General features: G+C 39.1%; 1 long non-coding RNA gene across 2 annotated transcripts in view; it reads left to right on the forward strand.

The window, feature by feature from the left end:
• The first annotated feature begins 2338 nt into the window (after positions 1 to 2338).
• Positions 2339 to 20189, forward strand: part of LOC120406786 — a 36096-nt gene continuing 18245 nt past the window's right edge. The window contains exons 1-4 of one of the 2 annotated variants that reach the window (XR_005599581.1): positions 2339 to 2348; positions 3915 to 3956; positions 4670 to 4778; positions 9829 to 9932. This is a non-coding gene — a long non-coding RNA (uncharacterized LOC120406786). Of the gene's footprint in view, positions 2349 to 3914; positions 3957 to 4263; positions 4779 to 9828; positions 9933 to 20189 lie in introns of those variants that run through there. The other variant, XR_005599580.1, reaches the window with a different exon arrangement.

Below are 20189 nucleotides of genomic sequence, written 5' to 3' on the forward strand. Positions count from 1 at the left end.
TTAAAGGACTAACATCCACACACAGAGATACAGCCTGACCATACTGTTGCTCTCAGATACAACAAAGTCAAAACCAAAGAAAGTGTAATTCTAGGTTTGACTCTATTAAATGACAGCCAGAATAAGTTATTAATTCTGCAAATACAAAATCATTTCAAACAGAGTAGGTAAAAGCTGTTCTTGTTTTTGAAAAATACATTCATATCTATCTGCTGACATGGACTCTAGAAGAAATAGTCAAACCTGAAATGTCTTTTCTTGTGATAAAATTTAGCTTTAAAATATGTTAAGAGCTGCCTTCATCTTTGTATCTCTAATGTGTGCTTGGAAATAATGGTCAGATAGCCGAATGAGGACTTGTCAATTTCTTTCCCTACAAATGAGGTACACAATTATTTGTCTTCACAAATTGGTATGCACAAAACAGGAGGCCAAGTTAAGAGCCCCATAACAATGAAACCAAAGGGAAAAAAAAAGTCTTTTCCTGCCTTTGCACCTCTGACAAATCCCTTGTTAACTGAACAGATGTGATTCCATTACTCTTTCAAAGAGAGCGGACAAGGATTGAGGAGAAACAACTCTTTGGGCTTCCTGGTTGCCCAAAGAGTCAGGCAGGAATGGGTCATCTGTGACTCAGAGGATTAAATTATTTGCAAATCCTGTGAGCCCCCCCACGCAACTCCCTGAAGGTGTATTGAGGCTATGAAGTCGTCTAGAGTCTCATGACTGCAATAATGGCTACAGGGCAGCTCAAGAGTTGCGCCACACCCTCCTCGGCCGCATATCATCTTACCTGAAACACACTAGCACCCAGCCCACCTGTTAGAGCTGGGCTTTGAAGATTGGTTCCCCCGACCACAAAAAAGGCCACTTGTTAAAGCTACACTTGCAGGGGACAAAATGTTCAAAATTGTTTCAAAGGCAGAAGTTTTGTTACACTACACCTATGATGTCATTTATTACACCTGATCCCTAAAAACATCTAAAGTTTCTAAACTTAGAGGACTCACATTTTTAAATCATTAGTTTAAATGCAATTTTATAAGAGGCAGAAGTATACCACAGTTTCCCTTCTAACAAAGCCAGCTAATAGACTTTTCCCTGCACGCCCTAAAATCCTTTGGAGAAGTTGATCAGATTTCTTTTAGTCGTCGGGTAGAATGGCATCATTATTGATTTTATATATACACATGTAATATACACACATACACACCATGCTAGCTGATCTACAATACTTCATAAATGTATGCTGCCTTGGACAAAATGATTTTTTAGAAAACCTATTCAAGGTTACAGGTGAAGTTTCCTGCTCTTTGCAAGCATTCTACTTTCTAACAAAGAAAATAGAAAATAATTCTACTGAGTACCATAATTAGCTTTATATAAACACATTCTACTGAGTAGCTTTAGTTTAACCATACTAATGAGGACTTTGTATTTGAAATTCCATTGGTTTATTACTGAGTCAAAGTACTGCTTCAGCTGATAAAGATACAAATTAGACAAACCAAGGCCCCAAAATTTTAGTGGAAATTATAAAATAAGAGTACAATATCTGATAGATTATTACCTTGTACACAAAGGAATAGCTGATATAAGGGAGACTTTCATTATTTCTTTGGGCAAAGACATTGTTTCTTTGGGCAAAATAGAAGGACTGGAAATTCTGTTTGATTTTATAAAAGGTGAGTGAGAGCTCACAATTTCATTGTTTTTTTTCAGGTTCTGGCTTGTTTTATTTTGTTTTCTTGATAAGTTAGTGGTTACTCTGCTTTATGAATACTAATAGAAAAAAATACAGTTGTGGATTAACCAAAACTATTCAAATTCACCAAAGTGTTTCGGCCTATTTCCCCCCCCGAGTGTAGATTTACAAGGGGACTGAGGTGCCAATCACAAGACTGAAGGAGGACGACGTGCCTTCTTTATATCCAATGGTCTCACGGTTAAAGCACTAATCTGGGATGGAGACAGGTTCAAGTTCCCATTCTACCTAACAGATTAGGGACTTGGCTCTCTCACACTGCAGGTGAGTACCCTAATCACTGAGCAATGGAGTTTGCTGGGGTGGGTGTCAATTTCTCCTGTTGAAACTGTTTTACTTTGTGTAACTAATTAAATATGTATTGAATCAGGGACTGGAATCCCTCCATCCTAGATGAGTGCCCTAACTACCAAGCTCTAGAGTCTCTCTCCTCTCCCCAGCCCAAAAGTATTTCAGTATTTATGCAACATGGAACAGCTGCAACAAGAGAGAGATCCACCCCCCAGAATACCTTATAAGCCAGTGGATAGGGCACTTGACTGCAATGCAGGAGGCCCAACTTCAACTCCATGCTCCAAATCAGGTATAAAGAGGATGTGAACCTAACTTTCCCACATTGTGGGAGAGCGCTCCAACAAAAGGGCTGTTGATTATAAGGGGGACAACGCCCTGCCTCCTTCAATTCTGAATAGCATTTCCAGATTTGTTGCTTTTACTAAAAATGCCCATAATCTAAACAAAATATTTCAGACTTGTTCAACCTGAAACTAAGTTGTTTCTGATTTATTTTCCACTAAGGGGGCAGTCTATAAGGGGCTTATGGAAAGTAAGATTTGTGGTTTGCCCAGCAAACTGAGCAATCAATTATTTACATCTCTCTATACAATTTGACTCTCTGAAGCTTGTCTCAATTTAGTGTGTAGCACAATAGCCAAAGAGTCACTATAACTTGAAAATATACATATCCAGGTCATTCAAATACCAGCTGAGAGCCCCTATAAGTGTCTTTTTAATATTCTTATATCAATAAGAGGGAATTTACACAGCCCCCTCTCTTAGCATTCATGGTAATTAAGCAAGTAACTCCAGTTCCATTGAAGTGCATAGTAACTGAACTCTTTTTAGTCTTTATTAGTGCAGTAGTGCATCAATGTAGGTGATGTTTAAAGACAAGTTTTCCCATTTGGGTTATTGAGACTAAAGTGAAGGTTTAATCAGCCAGACCTGTGGTCTAGTGAGAGAACAAGACCATACCTAATGGGGATTCAAGTTAAGATCCAAGGGTAGGAATCAGGGCCGCCCAGAGAATTCCGGGGGCCCGGGGTCTTCAGCGGTGGGGGGCCCCCGCTCAGGGGCGGCTCTAGACCCGAGCGCGCCGAAGACCTGGGGGGCGGCAGGTCGACCGGAGCCCGGGACGAGTGACTGCGGCGGGTGCCGTGGTCCCGCGCTTGACCTGCCGCAGTCATGCCTGCGGCGGGAGTCAGCCAAGCCGCGGGACGGCGCCCCCTCCGCAGTCATGCCTGCGGCAGGTCCACTCGTCCCGGGCTCCGGTGGACCTGCCGCAGGCATGCCTGCGGGAGCTCAACCGGAACCGCAGGGGCCCCAGAAAACATTCGTGGGGGCCCCTGCGGGACGCGGGGCCTGGGGCAAATTGCCCCTCTTGCCCCCCCCTCTGGGCGGCCCTGGGTAGGAATCATGTCACTAATGACAATCCTAAATCTTGCTGACTTAAAGAGTGTAATTATCATGCTTTAAGAACCACTGGAAAGAAAACTATGGGTAAAACTCACTGCAGGCAAAGAAATTGTGATTCAGGGCCTTTGAGGAAAAAGTGGGAAAAATAGTTTAAGATAGGGGACAGACAGTACTTTATCCTACCAAAATGAACTTCTATTTTTCTGAGATATGAACATTTTTCTTTTTGATAGAACATTTGAACAACACGTGCATGGAAATCTTTATGTAGATAGTCTATGCCACTGCCTCATTCACATACATTGCTAAAGGGACTATATATATTGAAAGAACTGATAGGTGTATGAGGGGGTGCTCTACTCACCGCTAGGCTGGGGCCTCCTCCTAGTCACTCTGGGGAAGGACTCACAAGGTTAATACCCCTTTCTGTGTCTCCTTTTTGCCCCTCTCTCAGTCCACAAGTTAATTCCTCTTCATGACTCAGCCTTCCAGCCAGGTAACTATACACATTTTCTCCTTCTGGGGTGCCAAAGTGATCCTTTAGAAATCATGGGTAGCCTTCCCGTTTGCTGCCACATAATGCCATTCCTTCAGTGGCTGGTAGAGGAACCTGGGCCTGCCTTCTACTACAGGTTCTGGCTGAGACATTTTCTAATCAGTAGTCAAGGTCTGTTTCCTTTTAAACCTTACTACCTTTCCCTACCATGTGACACACCACCTTCTCTGGGTTGGCCAGCCTCCTAACTAATCCCACAAAGGGAGTAAGTGTTGGTCATCTGTCCCTCTAGCCTCCAAACACTCTTCCTTTCTCCTAGGGGGTGATTTCAGGCTTCCCAAGCAGCCTCCTTCTCCTGCCAATTTTCTGTTTTTATAAGCCCAGCCCAGCTGGGCTCCCTCCCACAGTCAGGAGATTTCTTAGCCACCTAAATCCTCTCAGCTGTAGCCTGTGGGATTAATTATCCTCTTCTCAATCTGCCTTCACTCTTTCAGGGCAAGTGTGGGATGAATGCCCCCTCACATTCTCATTTTTCTTTCCTTTACATCTTCCAATTTTAGTCACCAAAGGGTTTAACAAGTGCTTTAAATACTGTAAACACTCCTCTTCCTTGCCTAGCTCATCTGGAGCACTGGGTGATGTTAAACCTTCTGTTCCCAACCCAATCGCTCCTCTTCCTTGCCCAGCTCATCTCTATCCCATTGCTCTAACAGATCATGAATCTGCAGAGCCTGAAGAGGAAGAAAAACAGTTCCACCGAGACAATAGACTGCAACATTCATTGAGGAAGGTGATGATTCTTGCTAAGAAGGTCTCTTCTATGTAGGTATTTAAGTAGATGATCTGTGTCCATGAACAAATGGAGGACAGATGATCTGGGTCTTAGTTTGTGAGGTGTTTTGAGATCATTTTTAAGGAAAAGCAAAAAATAAAATAAAATAAAATTTAAAAAAATCCATCCTAAAAATAGACTTTACTACTTCAGCAAGGTTTGTGTTCCTTTAGTCTTTAGTGTATGGGCAGGCAGAACAGGCATCTTGCCTGCCTGGCACTATTATATATTATTGTGATTCCTGAACTACTTCAACAGGGACCTTCAAGAGCACAAAATCAGACCAATTGGCTGAGGATAAGATACAGTCAGGTAAGTACACCCAAGTGGTAATTCTAGAATGGTAAGACATGTTTATTGAGTATCTTGACCTCCTTTACCACATGCTTGTAATACCAAGCAAGGTATTACAGTTGCAACATAGTTTGCAGAAATCTGTTTCTGAGTATATATTTCCCATTGACAGCAATAGATTTAAAATAGCCTTTCTCTGGAGACATCAGATAGCTTGAGATAGCAGCGATTTTGTATGTATGGTAGGCATAATTTACTGATGTTTTTCTAACATCTGGAGTCAAAATGTCACATCAGAGTGACAGCTTCTTTGTACTTATAGCTAAATGAAAAGAGAAAGTCAGCAACAAACTATTAAGCTGAAGGCAAACAAAAGATGTTTGCTGTCCTCTCATAAAGTTCTAAATTATATCTTTTTAAAGTCATTGAACAAGGCAGGCTATGTAATATAGTTTAAGGTGGATCTAGAATGACCCAGTTTTTGTTCCACTGGGTTTGGGAAAGATGATCTTTGTTTTAGAGTATTAATGTGAGTTTTTCATAAGCAAGTATTAAAAAGAAATTTGAATGTATGTCCTCATTGCACATGGATCACAAGACAAGCAAAAGAGGGAAAAATAAATGGATTATTTGCTATGACCACATCACTTAGAAAACAATACTAGACACTTGGGAAGTGCTGATAGATTGACTGAAAAAAAATTATACTGATAGTACCTCTGTCAATACTATTTTATCTCAGATCATGAAAGTATCTGCAGAAAAGTTGTTAATAGCAGGAACTTTGAGCATTCATAATAATTTTTATTTTATTATTTTATAAAGTCCTTAACTGAAGCATTCCAGATTCAGTGCAACCTAGTATAAGTAATATATGAACAGTATAAACCTCACACTTAAAATTCAAACATGTGCCACAGTACCCACTATTGGATGAGCAAAGCAGATCGGGGGGGAAAAATAAAGACTTAGTTAAACCTGAGTTAAACATCAAACAAACAAAAACTTTTGAAAACAAAATGCATAGGTTTCCAACTGTAGAAAATATTGGCATATGTTATTATGGGTTTGTTGGCTTTTTGTTTAGGATAACCTCATGTACTTCCAGCTGGCGAGTCAACAAGTATGTTCCAGAAATCATCTTAAATTACTGCTATCACAGCTCATTATATATTATGTAGTAGTGAAATAGTTTTAGGCAGAGGGTGTATTTCAGTAGCCCACCCGTAAAGCCTGATGGACACAGTTGTGTTTCTGGCATTTCTAAAGGACAATTACTTTGTAGCGTAGACAAAATAAGGGTGTTAATTCATTGTATATACAAACTAATTGCTGTAAGAAGTGATGATGCATTTATAGATAGTGAAAATTGTATTAAGAACAGAATAAAATCAAATTTGTTTTTATACTCAGGGAATCCCAAAAGGATTTACAATGCAATTGCATCTGATGATAGTATAGTGATTGTGCATGATATCTATATGCATCAGCTATAAACATGTTCAGGAATAATTTGCCAAATACTATGTATACTACAACCTGCTTTGAGGAGAGACTAGGAAATTCTGGAAAGAATATTACTATTCCCCTCCACTCTTTGAAATATTATTTTAGAAAATAGCACATATTCTTGGAATTCCACCCATAATATCACCAAGTAGTGGGCAAAATTAAGGGGCTTCTACATGAAATTATAACTTCAACAACACTCTTCTATAGGGAAAATGTTCTAAAGAAAAATCACTGAAAAGAAAGTGCGTAGAATATAATGTACATAATTAAACTATGAAAACAATGACTTTAAAATCACTTGGCATTGCAGGCTCAAAATATCTCTACAGAAAATCAAATCTACTTCAAAATTAATATGGACCAAACAGAGCTACTCAGTAGCAGAGATGGGCCAACTATAAGGGAAGAAAGCTGGCAAATCCTCTCCTTCAAATACAAATCTTCAACTTTGAAAATGTAATTAACCCATTTCTCTTCTGATTACTTTGGCTTTCCTCCATAGATGTGGAGCCAGAATAGGGTGAGTGATCAATGTGCAGTGTACTCCAGCAACCCCAGCTGGCATGTGGTCCCTTACAAATATATGCCAACAAGGAGTATCACAGTACCCAATCTATCATTTTTACCAAGAGCTGGTCCTGTCTCTAACCCTTTTGAGGTTCATTCATGACTACTCAAATTCCTTTGCTGCAATATCCATTACAGCTCAACAAGTAATGCCTCATATATTAGCAGTGGTAGCCACACCCTACAATATCAAAAATTTCTGTACCAATCATCTTACAACAACCTAGGGTTTTTAAACCAGCCATCTATCAGACAATTTAGACTACCCTGGAGTTGGTGTGTGTGTGTGGGTCATGAATATGGGTGCCCATGAAGATTTTCACCCTCCCCTATCTCATAACCTCTACTTTGGATAATTTATGGGGCATAGAGATATGGCATGAGGCAGGAGTGTTGTTTAACTCATCAAGCTGCATTCACTATATTTTAGCCATATGATATGAGTGAAAATGCATTAGAATACACACGTAGTTAGCATGCTCTTGAATATTTTTAGCAGTCCACTGGAGTATTATGACTCAGTCTGGTTCTAAAACAACTAAGCTCCAATTTCCATTTTCTAAATTCAGCTCAAATTTCTTGGAATGCTTCCAGCAACCTAGCAACTCAACATCTTCCTTCCCAAAGGGGTCAGGAATTTGCTTAGTTAGTTCTCACTCTTTAAAGCATAAAGTTCCTCCTTTTGAAAAGACTTAGGATAACAGATTTATTTTTGCAAATTTAATGAAATCTTTCCAGGCCAATCATGTGTTTTTATACATAAAGTTATATTAAAGAGTTGCTATTAGTTAATGAAATATTTGCATGAGTTGGTAATGTGATTGATTATATATTTGTTCTAAATTATACCAGTGGTGTGTCCTGTATGTAGTATGAATTTGGTTTATTCCTAGATTTTAATTTGAAGCCTTTTTCTAGATCTATTTACTACACGAAGAAGGCTTATATACTAAAGCTATGATTAACTTTATAGATGCAGAGGAATTATGGAAATGCATCATGCAAAAGTGTGTACTTGCCAAAATTATTCTGTGACCTTGCGCTTAAGCTGAGTTTTAAATAATTCATTGATGTATTGAATGAATAAATTTATGCTGCTTGTTACTCTAAACAGTCATGCATTCACTTTTCCATGCCATTTCTAATAAAGCCTCACTTTCTAATATTCATGAAATATTGCATTTCAATTAAATTACATAGGTATTGAGAAAATAGTTTGCCCTAAGCTGTTTAGTGTTGACACCAGCTGTCATTTGTCTTTTCTTTTTGTATAATAACCACGGAGGTTTTATGTACAGCTAATATAAAGCACTGTCAACACTTCAATGAAAAACTTTTTTTATAATGCTTGTATTATACAAGACTGAACAAGGCAGAGGAATAATGAATCCAAACTTACTTTTATTTGTAAAGGCTACTAATTTAGGTAAATGACTGGAAAGAAATACAAACTAAACTTTTCCACTCCCAATTCAATTGGAAAGGGTAGATTGGATTATGTTTTTACAAAGAATCCTGTTATTTGCCATGTATATAATGATATCTTTTAAAATTTAAAGAAGAAACTGAGATCAATATATTGTGAAAGGCTAATGTTATGAGATACACCAATGCATACTAAATCTAAGATTCAAAACATACAGCTATACATGTATTGCACACTATACTGCAAGAAGCAGTTTCTGGTAGCAGTTACACTTCAAGGATGGTCTCCTGGATTCTGATTCACTGTATGACATTAGGCAACTTGTGCCTTTGTTTACTCCTATTTAAAATGGGAATAATGCTTCCTACTTACTTTCTAGGTGTATTTCTCATGTAACATTTAAGAATCCATTTGAACTCTTCACATTAAAGGTATTTCAGGACTTACAATATCACTTATATAATACATCATATAACAGCCTTCAGCAATACTTTATATCTAAATCTATATAGGTATTTACATGATGCTTCCCCCTGTTTCCACCCCTTTACTATCTGAGTACCTTTCTCAGAACCTGATAATGACTGAGGCTTCAAGGAGAGCAAATGTAACTCACTGGGAAGTATGCATTATGGGTCCCCTCTCTGTGCCTGATCCACAGAGGATGTATGTCTCAGCTACAGATGCTGGCTCTTTACCTCATAGATTTGTGAATTTTGATTTTGAGATACACACACAAAAAATTATGGAGATATACCTATCTCATAGAGCTGGAAGGCTCACTGAGTCCAGCTCCTTGCCTTCACTAGCAGGACCAAGTACTGATTTTGCCACAGATCCCTAAGTGATCCCCTTAAGGATTGAATTTACAACTCTGGGTTTAGCAGGCTAGTGCTCAAACCACTGAGTTATCCTTCCTCCTGTTTAATCTCTTGTGTTAGACAAGACACCAACTCTCACATAAGCTTGTTGTGAGATGAATCCAGTTAGGATAGACATAACAGGGAAAATAATCAGATGGGAGAGTAGAAAAGATAACTACCTCTTTGAATGGGGAAATATGATTGCCTGTTGTACATAAATTGGCGTATTAATGGTACTTTTGGATCCTCATTGACTTCAGGATGACCTAATTGCATCAAACTAGAAATGCTTTTTCCCAGCTGTATTTTGCTGCTGAAGGATGATTGTTACTTTGAGATGTGGTTCATATCACAATGCAAGCTATTTGTTATTTCCAGATAGGGTTGATGAAGTACATTGAAAATGAGATTACACCTGAAGACCATTTGGAAACATCAAGGGAAGAATTTACCCACCCACATAATACTGCACTTTACATGAGGTATGTTATATCTACACCTCAAAGACTGTGCTAACTCCCATTTCCAGGTGTAATTAATGCTGTGTGGGAGATGTTAATGGTTTGAGCTCGTGTATGACTGTAATTTATGGGAAAATAGGTCAGGGGAATTGTGCCTTCCAATCATCTTGTAGAAACAACAGCATCCATGTCCTTTGTGTTGTGAGAATAGTAAAGAATCAGTCATTTTTCTTCTAAAACTGATGGAAGAAATGTACTAGAATAAGTAGAACAGTAGTATGTCCAAATCTACACACACTCTTTCTCCGTGTGCTTCACTGTAAAGTTTAAGACCAAAGAATGGCCATACTGGGTAAGACCAATGGTCCATCTAATCTTGTATCCTGTTTTCTGACAGTGGCCAAAGCCAGATGCTTCAGGGGGAATGAACAGAACAGGACAATTATTCTGGCAGTCACAGCTTAGGGATACCCAGATCATGTGGTGGCATCCCTGACCATCTTGGCTAATAGCTGTTGATGGATCTATCCTCCATGAACTTATCTAATTCTTTTTGGATCCCAGTTATAATTTTGGCCTTCATGACAACTACTAGCAATGAGTTCCACAGATTGACTGTGCACTTTGTGAAGTACTTTGTTTGTTTTAAACTTGCTGCCTATTAATTTCAATGGGTGACCCTGGGTTCTTCTCTTATGTGAACAATACTTCCTTCATTACTTTTTCCACACTATTAATGACTTTATAGTCTCTATCATATTCTGCCTGAGTCATCTGTTTTCCAAGATGAACTGTCCCAGTCTTTTTAATCTCTCCTCATATGGAAGCCATTCCATATCCCTATTTATTTATGTTGACCTTCTCCTGACTTTTTCCAATTCTAATATATCTTTTTTGAGGTGGGGTGACCAGAACTGCATGCAGCATTCAAGGTGTGGACATACCATTGATTTATATAGTGGCATTATGATATTTTCTGTCTTATTATCTGTCTCTTTCCTAATGGTTAGCTTTTTTGACTGCCATTGCAGATTGAGCAGATCTTTTCAGAGAATGACCACGACTCCAAGATCTGTTTATTGAGAGGTAACAGCTAATTTAGACCCTATCATTTTGTGTATATAGTTGGGATTGTTTTCCAATGTGTAGTAGTTTGTATTTATCAACACTGCATTTCATTTGTCATTTTGTTGCCCAGTCACCCAGTTTAGTAAGGCCCCTTTGTAACGCTTCACCGTCAGCATTGGACTTAATTATCTTGAGTAATTTTGTGTGGAAGTGGAAGCTAGAAAAACTCAGATTGGAAATAAGGTTTAAAATTTTGACTGAGGGTAATTAACATTTGGAAAAACTTATCTAGAGTGGTGGTGGATTCTCCATCACTGATAATTTTTAATCAAGATTAGATGTTCTTCTAAAATATATGCTCTCAGAATTACTTTGGGGAAGTTCTATGGCCTGTATTATGTACAAAAGGTCAGAATAGATTATTACACTGGTGCTTTCTGGGCATGGAATCTCTGAACTGATTATTGTTGTTGTCCCTTTGCTGAGAGAGCAGGATTCAGGGCCTTGCAAGCAGAAATGAGTGCTGAAGATTCAGCTATTTTCTTTGTGAAATTTGTCTATTTACAAAATATGTGCAAGTCTGGTTTCTTTGAACAGGGTGTAAAAAACTTCACACAGTTCCCTCCCTCTTGCAGAAACCTCAGGAAAGCATCTTTTTCCTGTCCCCAGAAGCATATCATATCTGTATATCTCTCTTTCTGCAAGTCTTCATGCAAGTTTGAGCGCTTAAACTCTGTGTCCATTTTCAGCTCTCAAGTCCCTGAACATTTACATACAGGAAACCTCTAGAATATCTGTACATGTGTTTCTAAGCAAAAGTGAAATGAGTATCTGACTTATTTCTTGTAGACATATCAGCAAAATTGGTCTTTAGGAGGAATTTGAATAGGGATAGGGTTATATTCCAGAGTATCAGCCCAGGAAGGATTTTACATTAGTAAGCAAGACTACTGCCTTTCTTATTCAAATACCTCCTCTTCTGTATTTATGGGAAAATCTGGTGGCTACCATGGCACGTAGTCTCAAGTTAGTACTCACTGCTAGAGAAAAGGCCCTCTTCAAATGTGATAGCTTCCCCACTTGTTGGTGTGATGAGTGAAGGAAAGATTGTATTGAGATGCTTACATTTTTCTGACCAACTCCAATTCAACTCCCATTGAAATCAATACGAGTCTTTTATTTGACATCAGTAGGAGTTGAATTGGTCCCTCAAAGATAGAAAGACAGACTGCAGAACAAGAATAAAACACTGCAGGAACTGAGACAGTATTCTGCTCTTTTTGGTTAGCCCTAGAGACAAATACAGAACTATCTGAAATTGTAGATACATCTAACTTTCAAAAAAGACCTTGAAAAGCGATTCTCAGAGCCCCGTCAATTGACTTGGGCTCACATGAGTGTGAAAAAATAGCAGTGCAGATGTTCACACTCAGATGGAGCCTGGGTTCTGAAACCTGGCGAGGAGGTTGGCCCTTTGTTTTGCACACCAGGATAAACCTAGCATCAGTCACTAATGCTTTTCAAAACATTTTTTATTTTGTTTTAACATCAACCATTTTCTTTCAATTGCAGAGGACAGTGCTGAACTGACTTACTGCTGTCAAATTTAAAAAAAGAAACAAAAGATGCATAGACCTAAGGCCATAATTAGACTCAAAGTGAAGGTCAATTGAATGCATTTGACTAATATTTTTTCTTCCTCTGAGAACATGAACTAGAAGGATTGTAGAATCTTCCTTAATCAGGGGCAGTTAGACTAGTTTTTCCAGCTTAAACGCTACATTTCCTGTCTTTTGTGGTTTTAAATCAGACTGTTAATTTTACTTTCAGACTGATATTTAGGACTAAAAGTAAATTCCCAATAGTGTACATTTAATAACTCATATTGTACACTGTGCATAACTTACACAACAGACTATAACCTTTAAATAGCCATTATGATCTGTCTTAAGAGTTCTTTGGGGGTGTTTTCTACACTACCAAATACATATTTGTAAAGATTTTTTTAAATAAATGTTACATTATTTACCCCAAAGAATATACTGTCCTTTAGCTAGTGAAGTGTACATTAATCTCAGCAGAATTTTTTTTAATACAAAACTGTGGTTGAAAATTTAGGTTCTTACAGCACATATTGAAAAGTTATGAAATTCTTACTTAAGATTCAAACACCAGCTTTAAGCCACACTCACCTCCCATATTTTTACATACCTTTTCACTTCTAAGCTGTAGACCTTGATTCTGCTGTTTTATGAAGAATTATACTATCCTTAAGGTTGTTTACCCTAAGGTTTAGGGCAGATTAACACATCATTTCAGTTAAAGAGTGAGGAAGTATTGCTGAATGGGTAGAGCAGGGAACGAAGCGATACAAGACTCCTGTGTTTGATTCCTAACTCTGCTTTTGGCTCAGTATGCAACTTTGGGGGAATCATTCAATCACTTTGTTCCTCAGTTTCTACACCTACAAACTGGATGTGATAATTGTTTATAAAGCTCTTTCTTGAGATGAAAGATGCAATGGAAATGCTTTTTACTATGCCAAAAAAGGAGTTAGGAAGACACACCTGTGCACAAAATAAGTTTGTTCTATAAAACAATATTTACAAGAAATTTATCATTGTGAAGCACAGACAACTCTGAGTTAAAAAAAAATCCCCCCTTTCTTCCCATTTACTTTGTAATTTAAGAGTATGCAGACTTAGCAGTATACAAGCATTTGTTCTCTCTGTTCCACCTCTACCTGGTCTTACATGCTTCTGGCTGCTCTTTGGAAAGAAGCTATATCTGTCTGGAGGAAGAATTCAAAATAAAGGATGCACTCTTTATAAAACACGCCACTCCCAGAGGTTGGATTATATTAATTATGGAGCTGAGCAAGGACCCTTTATACAGCTTTATCTACCCCTGTGAAATCTGAGCAAGGACACTTTATAAAGCTTTATCTACCTCTATGAATCACAAAGCTGTTAGTTCTGTAAGAGCTGGACAGACTCAGGTTACCAACCCAAAGATAGGCAAAACTACTTTTTTTTTCTTTTTGTATACAAGTGTGTCTTTCAAGCAAACACAAATTGTCCCTTTGATAAACTGTATCATAGGGGAGTACCGACTCCATTAGAGTTAAGACTGAGAAACCCTTTCTGTATCAAAGATTACACATCTAAGTGTTCTAAAATGTGCATAGTTACTCAGATTGCCTTTAAATGTGGTGTGTGGCATGGGTGCATGGTAGAGTTAGTAATCCAGATTTGGGGGAATTTGACAAAGGGATTTCTGAGATTCTAACCAGTCCCCCAAAACTGCTTTCCTTAAGGTAGACTACCAATATTTTGGTAGATTGGGTCCCAAAAAGCTCAATGCCTTGACATTCACCACATGGCACCCATGCCCTTTTGGAAAACAATATTGAAAATGCCTAACACTTAGGCTACGTCTATACTACCCGCCCGGGTCGGCGGGTAGCGTTCGACTTCTCGGAGTTCGATATATCGCGTCTCATCTAGACGCGATATATCGAACTCCGAACGCGCTCCCGTCGACTCCGGAACTCCACCAACGCGAACGGCGGTGGAGGAGTCGACGGGGGAGCCGCGGACTTCGATCCCGCGGCGTCTGGACGGGTGAGTAGTTCGAACTAAGGTAGTTCAAGTTCAGCTACGCTATTCGCGTAGCTGAACTTGCGTACCTTAGTTTGACCCCCCCCCAGTGTAGACCAGGCCTTAGGCACCAAATGAATTATCCAAGAGGGTTTCTAGTCATATAAGCTGGGTGACTTCAGTGGAGCAGGCTGTTCCCTATGAACTTGTGCAACAACCAAGCATTGTAGGTACAGAAGCCGCCCTAGGCAGCAATCTGAAAATGAAATATAGGCATGTTGCTACCATCTGTCTCTGTTTGTGGGGAGATTGCTTTGGGGAAATGTAAAATGAGTTACAGGAGGTAATTCAGAAGACACTCAAACTATTTCCAAAAAGAAAATAAAGTACCCATGAAATGCTGGGAAGGGAGGAAAGGAGTGAGTGGAAAGGGGTTTGGGGCTGGGAAGCTCTCAAGATTCCTTCCCCACTCTGAACTTTAGGGTACAGATGTGGGGGACCTGCATGAGAAGCTCTAAGCTTAACTACCAGCTTAGATCTGATCTTGCTGCCACCATCCAGATTTCTCAGTGTCTGGAACACCCTCTTTCCCCCAAAAACCTTCCCCTCCCTGGGTAGCCTTGAGAGACTTCACCAATTTCCTGGTGAACACAGATCCAAACCCCTTGGATCTTAAAACAAGGAGAAATTAACCATCCCCCCTCCTTTCTCCCACCAACTCCTGGTGGATCCAGATCCAACCCCCTTGGATCTAAAAACAAGGAAGAAAATCAATCAGGTATTAAGAAAAAGGTTTTTAATTAAAGAAAAGAAAGGTAAAAGAAAACCCTCTGGGAGAGATTAGCATACCAGCTACTCTCACAGACAACAGATTCAAAACACAGGATGTTCCCCTGGGCAAAAACTTAGTTACACAAAAATACCCAAATACCCAATTTGATTCTTCCTCTAATCGCACAAGACAGGTTACAAAGAAATAAACATAAACCTATTTATTCCTTTCTAAAACGTACTACTCTGATAAGAGGCTGGTTCCTTGATCTTTTTCACTCCCGCTGAAAACTGAAACTGACTAAACAAAGGAAACTTCCCTCCTTCCTTTTGAAACATCTTGTTCCCCCATTGGTTCCTCTGGTCAGGTGTCAGCTAGGCTAGGTGAACTTCTTAACCCTTTACAGGTAAAAGAGGCATTAACCCTTAACTATCTGTTTATGACAGAAGCACAGGGAGTCCTGGGTCTAAAACTCTTCAGTCCAGGCAAGCTGCCAAGGAGTTAGACAGGTCAGCAAGTTAACAGGAAACCTACCATGTTTCCATGAAAAGTTTCAACAGAAACCACACTTCCTGCAGAATAGTTCAATTAATTTCATTCAGCATTTCTGACAGAAAATTTTCAGATGGGAAACTGTTCCATCAGCTCTAGTCCCAGTGACCTGAGAACTATTTTGCAGTATTTGAACTGTCCAGGTTTTCCTTTCATCAATTAAAATGCTCTCTCTCTCTCTCTCTCTCTCTCTCTCAAGTAACTACAAAATAGCCTTTCAAGATGCATTGCTAAACCAGTTAGAATTAGTGCTGTGTTCACTAAGAACACAAAGGCCAGTGGAATGAGCGTTCAATGTGATGAATAATATTTTGACAGAAAAAAAAGGCTGAATGAATGTTGACATGATCAAAGCCATTCTTTTGTTCACAGTGAATGTTAATGATCCTCCTTCAGTGTTTCATGATAAACTCATTCAGAGCAGTCTCCTTACTTCTGATTCAGAATCTGGCAGTAGAGACATCAGCAACTTTTTGGTTTTGTTTGTTGGTATTTTGTTTTTACTTTTGAGTTTTGTATGGACATTTAGCAAACCTAAAAATATTGCCAACAAAGTGTCTATTTTGCATTTTGAAATTGTCACTTTCCCCCAGCATGACTATTCCCCCAACTACCCTGCCACACCCATTGCATGTAATGCAGCTCAACTGATTCTGCCACTTTTGGAGCCTGTGCACTCACAGAACTGAGGGCAGGATTTGTGTCATGCTTATCTGAAAACAAACAAACAATAACTGTTTATCTGCTTTTTTCTCCACTCCCCAATACACCAAATGAGGACATCAAAGAAAGAAAAAAAATATGATTGAAAGTGTGAGATTATCTCCCCCTCCTAATTATTTAGGGAAATTAGTAACAGTTTTCACTTCACAAACAGAAAATTCATGATATATCAGGGAATTGTTTCCATGGCTAAGATTTGGATTTTGTGTTTACAGGCCCTCAGGATAATAGTGCAAGAAGGAAAACATGGAGATAAAGTAGAATGGAATATAATCAAGATTTTTTTAAATTAATTTTATTTTAAAATATCCAGTTTTCATAGCAAATCATCATATCTGTACACTACAAAAACAAAAGGAAAAAATCAGTTACCCCCATATATTAGGCAAAATCTTGATCAGTACAGAGAAGGACAAGAGTGAAGAGCCCAACAACACACCCTGTGCAATGAGCAGGACAGCACTGCAGAGCAGGGCAGCACTGCAAAGCAGTGCTTTGAGTCATACATCATTGCACAGTCATGGAGGTCATGTAAAAATAAGAACCACTGTCTCTTTGATGTGATCAACATACTTTCAAGTACAATAAACCACTGCACACTACCTAGCACATTGAAGCATGACATTTGAGCTGGAGGAGGAACAAGTGCTGGGATCCTGTGTGCTTTTATTGTGAAGGTTCTCGTTTGATATCACTGCTCTACAGCCAAAATGCTTCTGAAATAAATGTAGTCAAACTTTACTAATTCTGGGTCACTGAGAATGAAAATTATGCTTAAAATTGTTGATTGGCTCTAGTTTTCAAGTTATGCTATTGGGTCAGTATATACGACCCTTGACTTGGGAATAGCGGAGGATAAGTGAGTTATAAAGGGAAGGGATCTCAATTTAAACCAGAAATGACTAAATACATCTTTGACTGGATCTATGAATAAATCTATGACTGGGTTTGGACAGTCCTTGCTTTTTAGGCAAAACAATGAATGATGCAATCTGAAGCTGGTATTGCATCCTACAGGATATGAATTGCATCATGTTATTCCTAGAAGTCATAGATGATGCAATCATAATGAAGCTTACATCACTCTGCTGAACAAATTGCCCTATATCAGCTCTAGAAATCATACAGTGTCGTGCTCTCTTATTTGTCAGTGTTTGATTTTGCAAAGGGACACATTTCTGTTTAGCCAAAGTGAGAAGAGATGCCTCGTACTTGTGTGAACAGTGCAGATAACTTCTGCTATGTTTGTGGTGAAGTGACTTTTGCATCACAAAAGCGCAGTATAACCACTATGGTTAAGAAAGCCTATCACCTTTATTTTGGCTGCAAAATTGGAGATCAGGACAAGAGGTGGGCCCCACACATATGCTGCAACACTTGTGCAACAAATCTTCGCCAGTGGTTGAACAGGAAAAGGAAATCTATGCCTTTTGCAGTGCCAATGATTTGGAGAGAGCCAACAGATCATACCAGCAATTGTTACTTCTGCATGGTGCCTCCAGTTGGGAAAGGTGTGTCAAAGAAGAAAAAGTGGACTGTGCATTATCCAAACATTCCATCAGCTATATGTCCAGTACCCCATGGAGAAGGACTGCTGGTTCCTGATGCACCAGAATCATTCTCACTTGAGTCAGATGAGGAAGAGGATGAAACTTCTGGTCCTGAACCATCAATGTCACAGGACCCACATTTTCTCCCATCCTCCTCCTCTGAACCACACCTCATAACACAAGGTGAACTGAATGACCTTATCAGGGATTTGGAACTACTCAAGAGTAAGGCAGAGCTGTTGGGCTCCAGACTACAGCAGTGGACTCTCCTGGCAGGTGATGTTAGGGTTTCCATGTTCCGTGACCGTCAAAAGGATCTTGTCCCATTCTTCTTCATGGAAGGTGATCTTGTAGCCTGCAACAACATCGATGGTGTGATGGTAGCCCTCAACATCGTTCACGATCCAGATGAGTGGAGACTGTTCATTGATTCATCGAAGACGAGTCTTAAAGCTGTTTTACTGCATAATGGCAATGTTTTGCCATCAATTCCAGTTGGTCATGCAGTCCATATGAAGGAAACCTATGACAACATGAAACAACTTTTGAGGTGCATAAACTATGACCAACATCAGTGGCAGCTTTGTGGCGATTTGAAGGTTGTTGCTCTCTTGCTTGGTTTGCAGACTGGATACACAAAGTACTGCTGTTTTCTCTGCGAATGGGATAGTCGTGCAAGAGATTCCCACTACATCAAGAAAGATTGGCCACTCCGACAGTCATTGGAGCCTGGGAGGAAAAGTGTTCAGCATCCACCACTTGTTGAATCAAGGAAGATTTTGTTACCACCCTTACACATCAAGCTGCGTCTGATGAAGAACTTTGTCAAGGCCATTGACAAAACACAAGCAGCTTTCAAGTACCTCCGTGGAAAATTTCCAAGGTTAAGTGAAGCTAAGATAAAGGAAGGTGTCTTTGTTGGTCCTCAGATTCGTGAACTTCTTCAAGATGATGCATTTGACCATGCACCGCGTGGCAAGGAAAAGACGGCATGGAAAGCCTTCCAGTTAGTGGCAATACATTTTCTCGGAAACAACCAGGCAGACAACTACAGGTTGTTGGTGGAAAACCTCCTCAAGGCATACAAAAGCCTTGGTTGCAACATGTCACTAAAGATACATTTTTTGCACTCTCATCTAGATTTTTTTCCACCGAACTGCGGAGCAATGAGCGACAAGCATGGCGAGTGTTTTCACCAGGACATTGCAACAATGGAGAAACGCTATCAGGGCAAATGGAGCCCATCAATGTTTGCAGACTATTGCTGGACAGTGACAAGAGATGCTCCATTTAATGAATACAAGAGACAAGCCAAGAAGCGCTGAGTAGACACCGAATAGGACTAAACTATGTACATAATAGTTTTTTGCCTTTTGTTTCATAATAAATTTTATTTATAGAACCCTTTTGCTGATTTTTAAAGTGTTACATAAACAGGACAGGTGAAATATTATCATGTAAAGCAACCATAAACACATGAAAAGACCTAGGTTTACAATTTATGATTAAAACTCTACTATCTATACAATATACATAGACATAAAATGTAAAAACTTAAATAACTTAGAAACAGTAGCCAATCAGTTGTTTTAATTGTCATATTTGAATTCAGCACATCAAAATACATAATAAATAGCACATTTTATCTCTGAAGCAGATGACTTCCCAAAAATTGTAGACCAGTGTATTCAAGTGATTTTTCAATGCCCTTTCACTACCAGTATAAGGATTTGAATATCGTTTCATGTTAATAAATCCCCACTAACCGTTTTTACCATCATGTCTTTACACCAGTCTTTACAGAAGCTATTTTTTTAAAAATTACACATCATTTTCTATGTTTTTTCAGTCAAAGTTATTTTTCACAGCTGATATTGAAATATGAGATTGTAAATGGACTGACCTAACATTTTTAAGGGCTTTAGCCTTTTGTTTATAACAGATGTTGGAGTCTGAGATTTAACAGAGATGCTTCCTAAGGGCCATATACTGCCCTAGATCTGTGCACTCAGCT

Source organism: Mauremys reevesii, linkage group 5 (assembly GCF_016161935.1).
Source record: "Mauremys reevesii isolate NIE-2019 linkage group 5, ASM1616193v1, whole genome shotgun sequence".
Taxonomy (NCBI): Eukaryota; Metazoa; Chordata; order Testudines; family Geoemydidae; genus Mauremys; species Mauremys reevesii.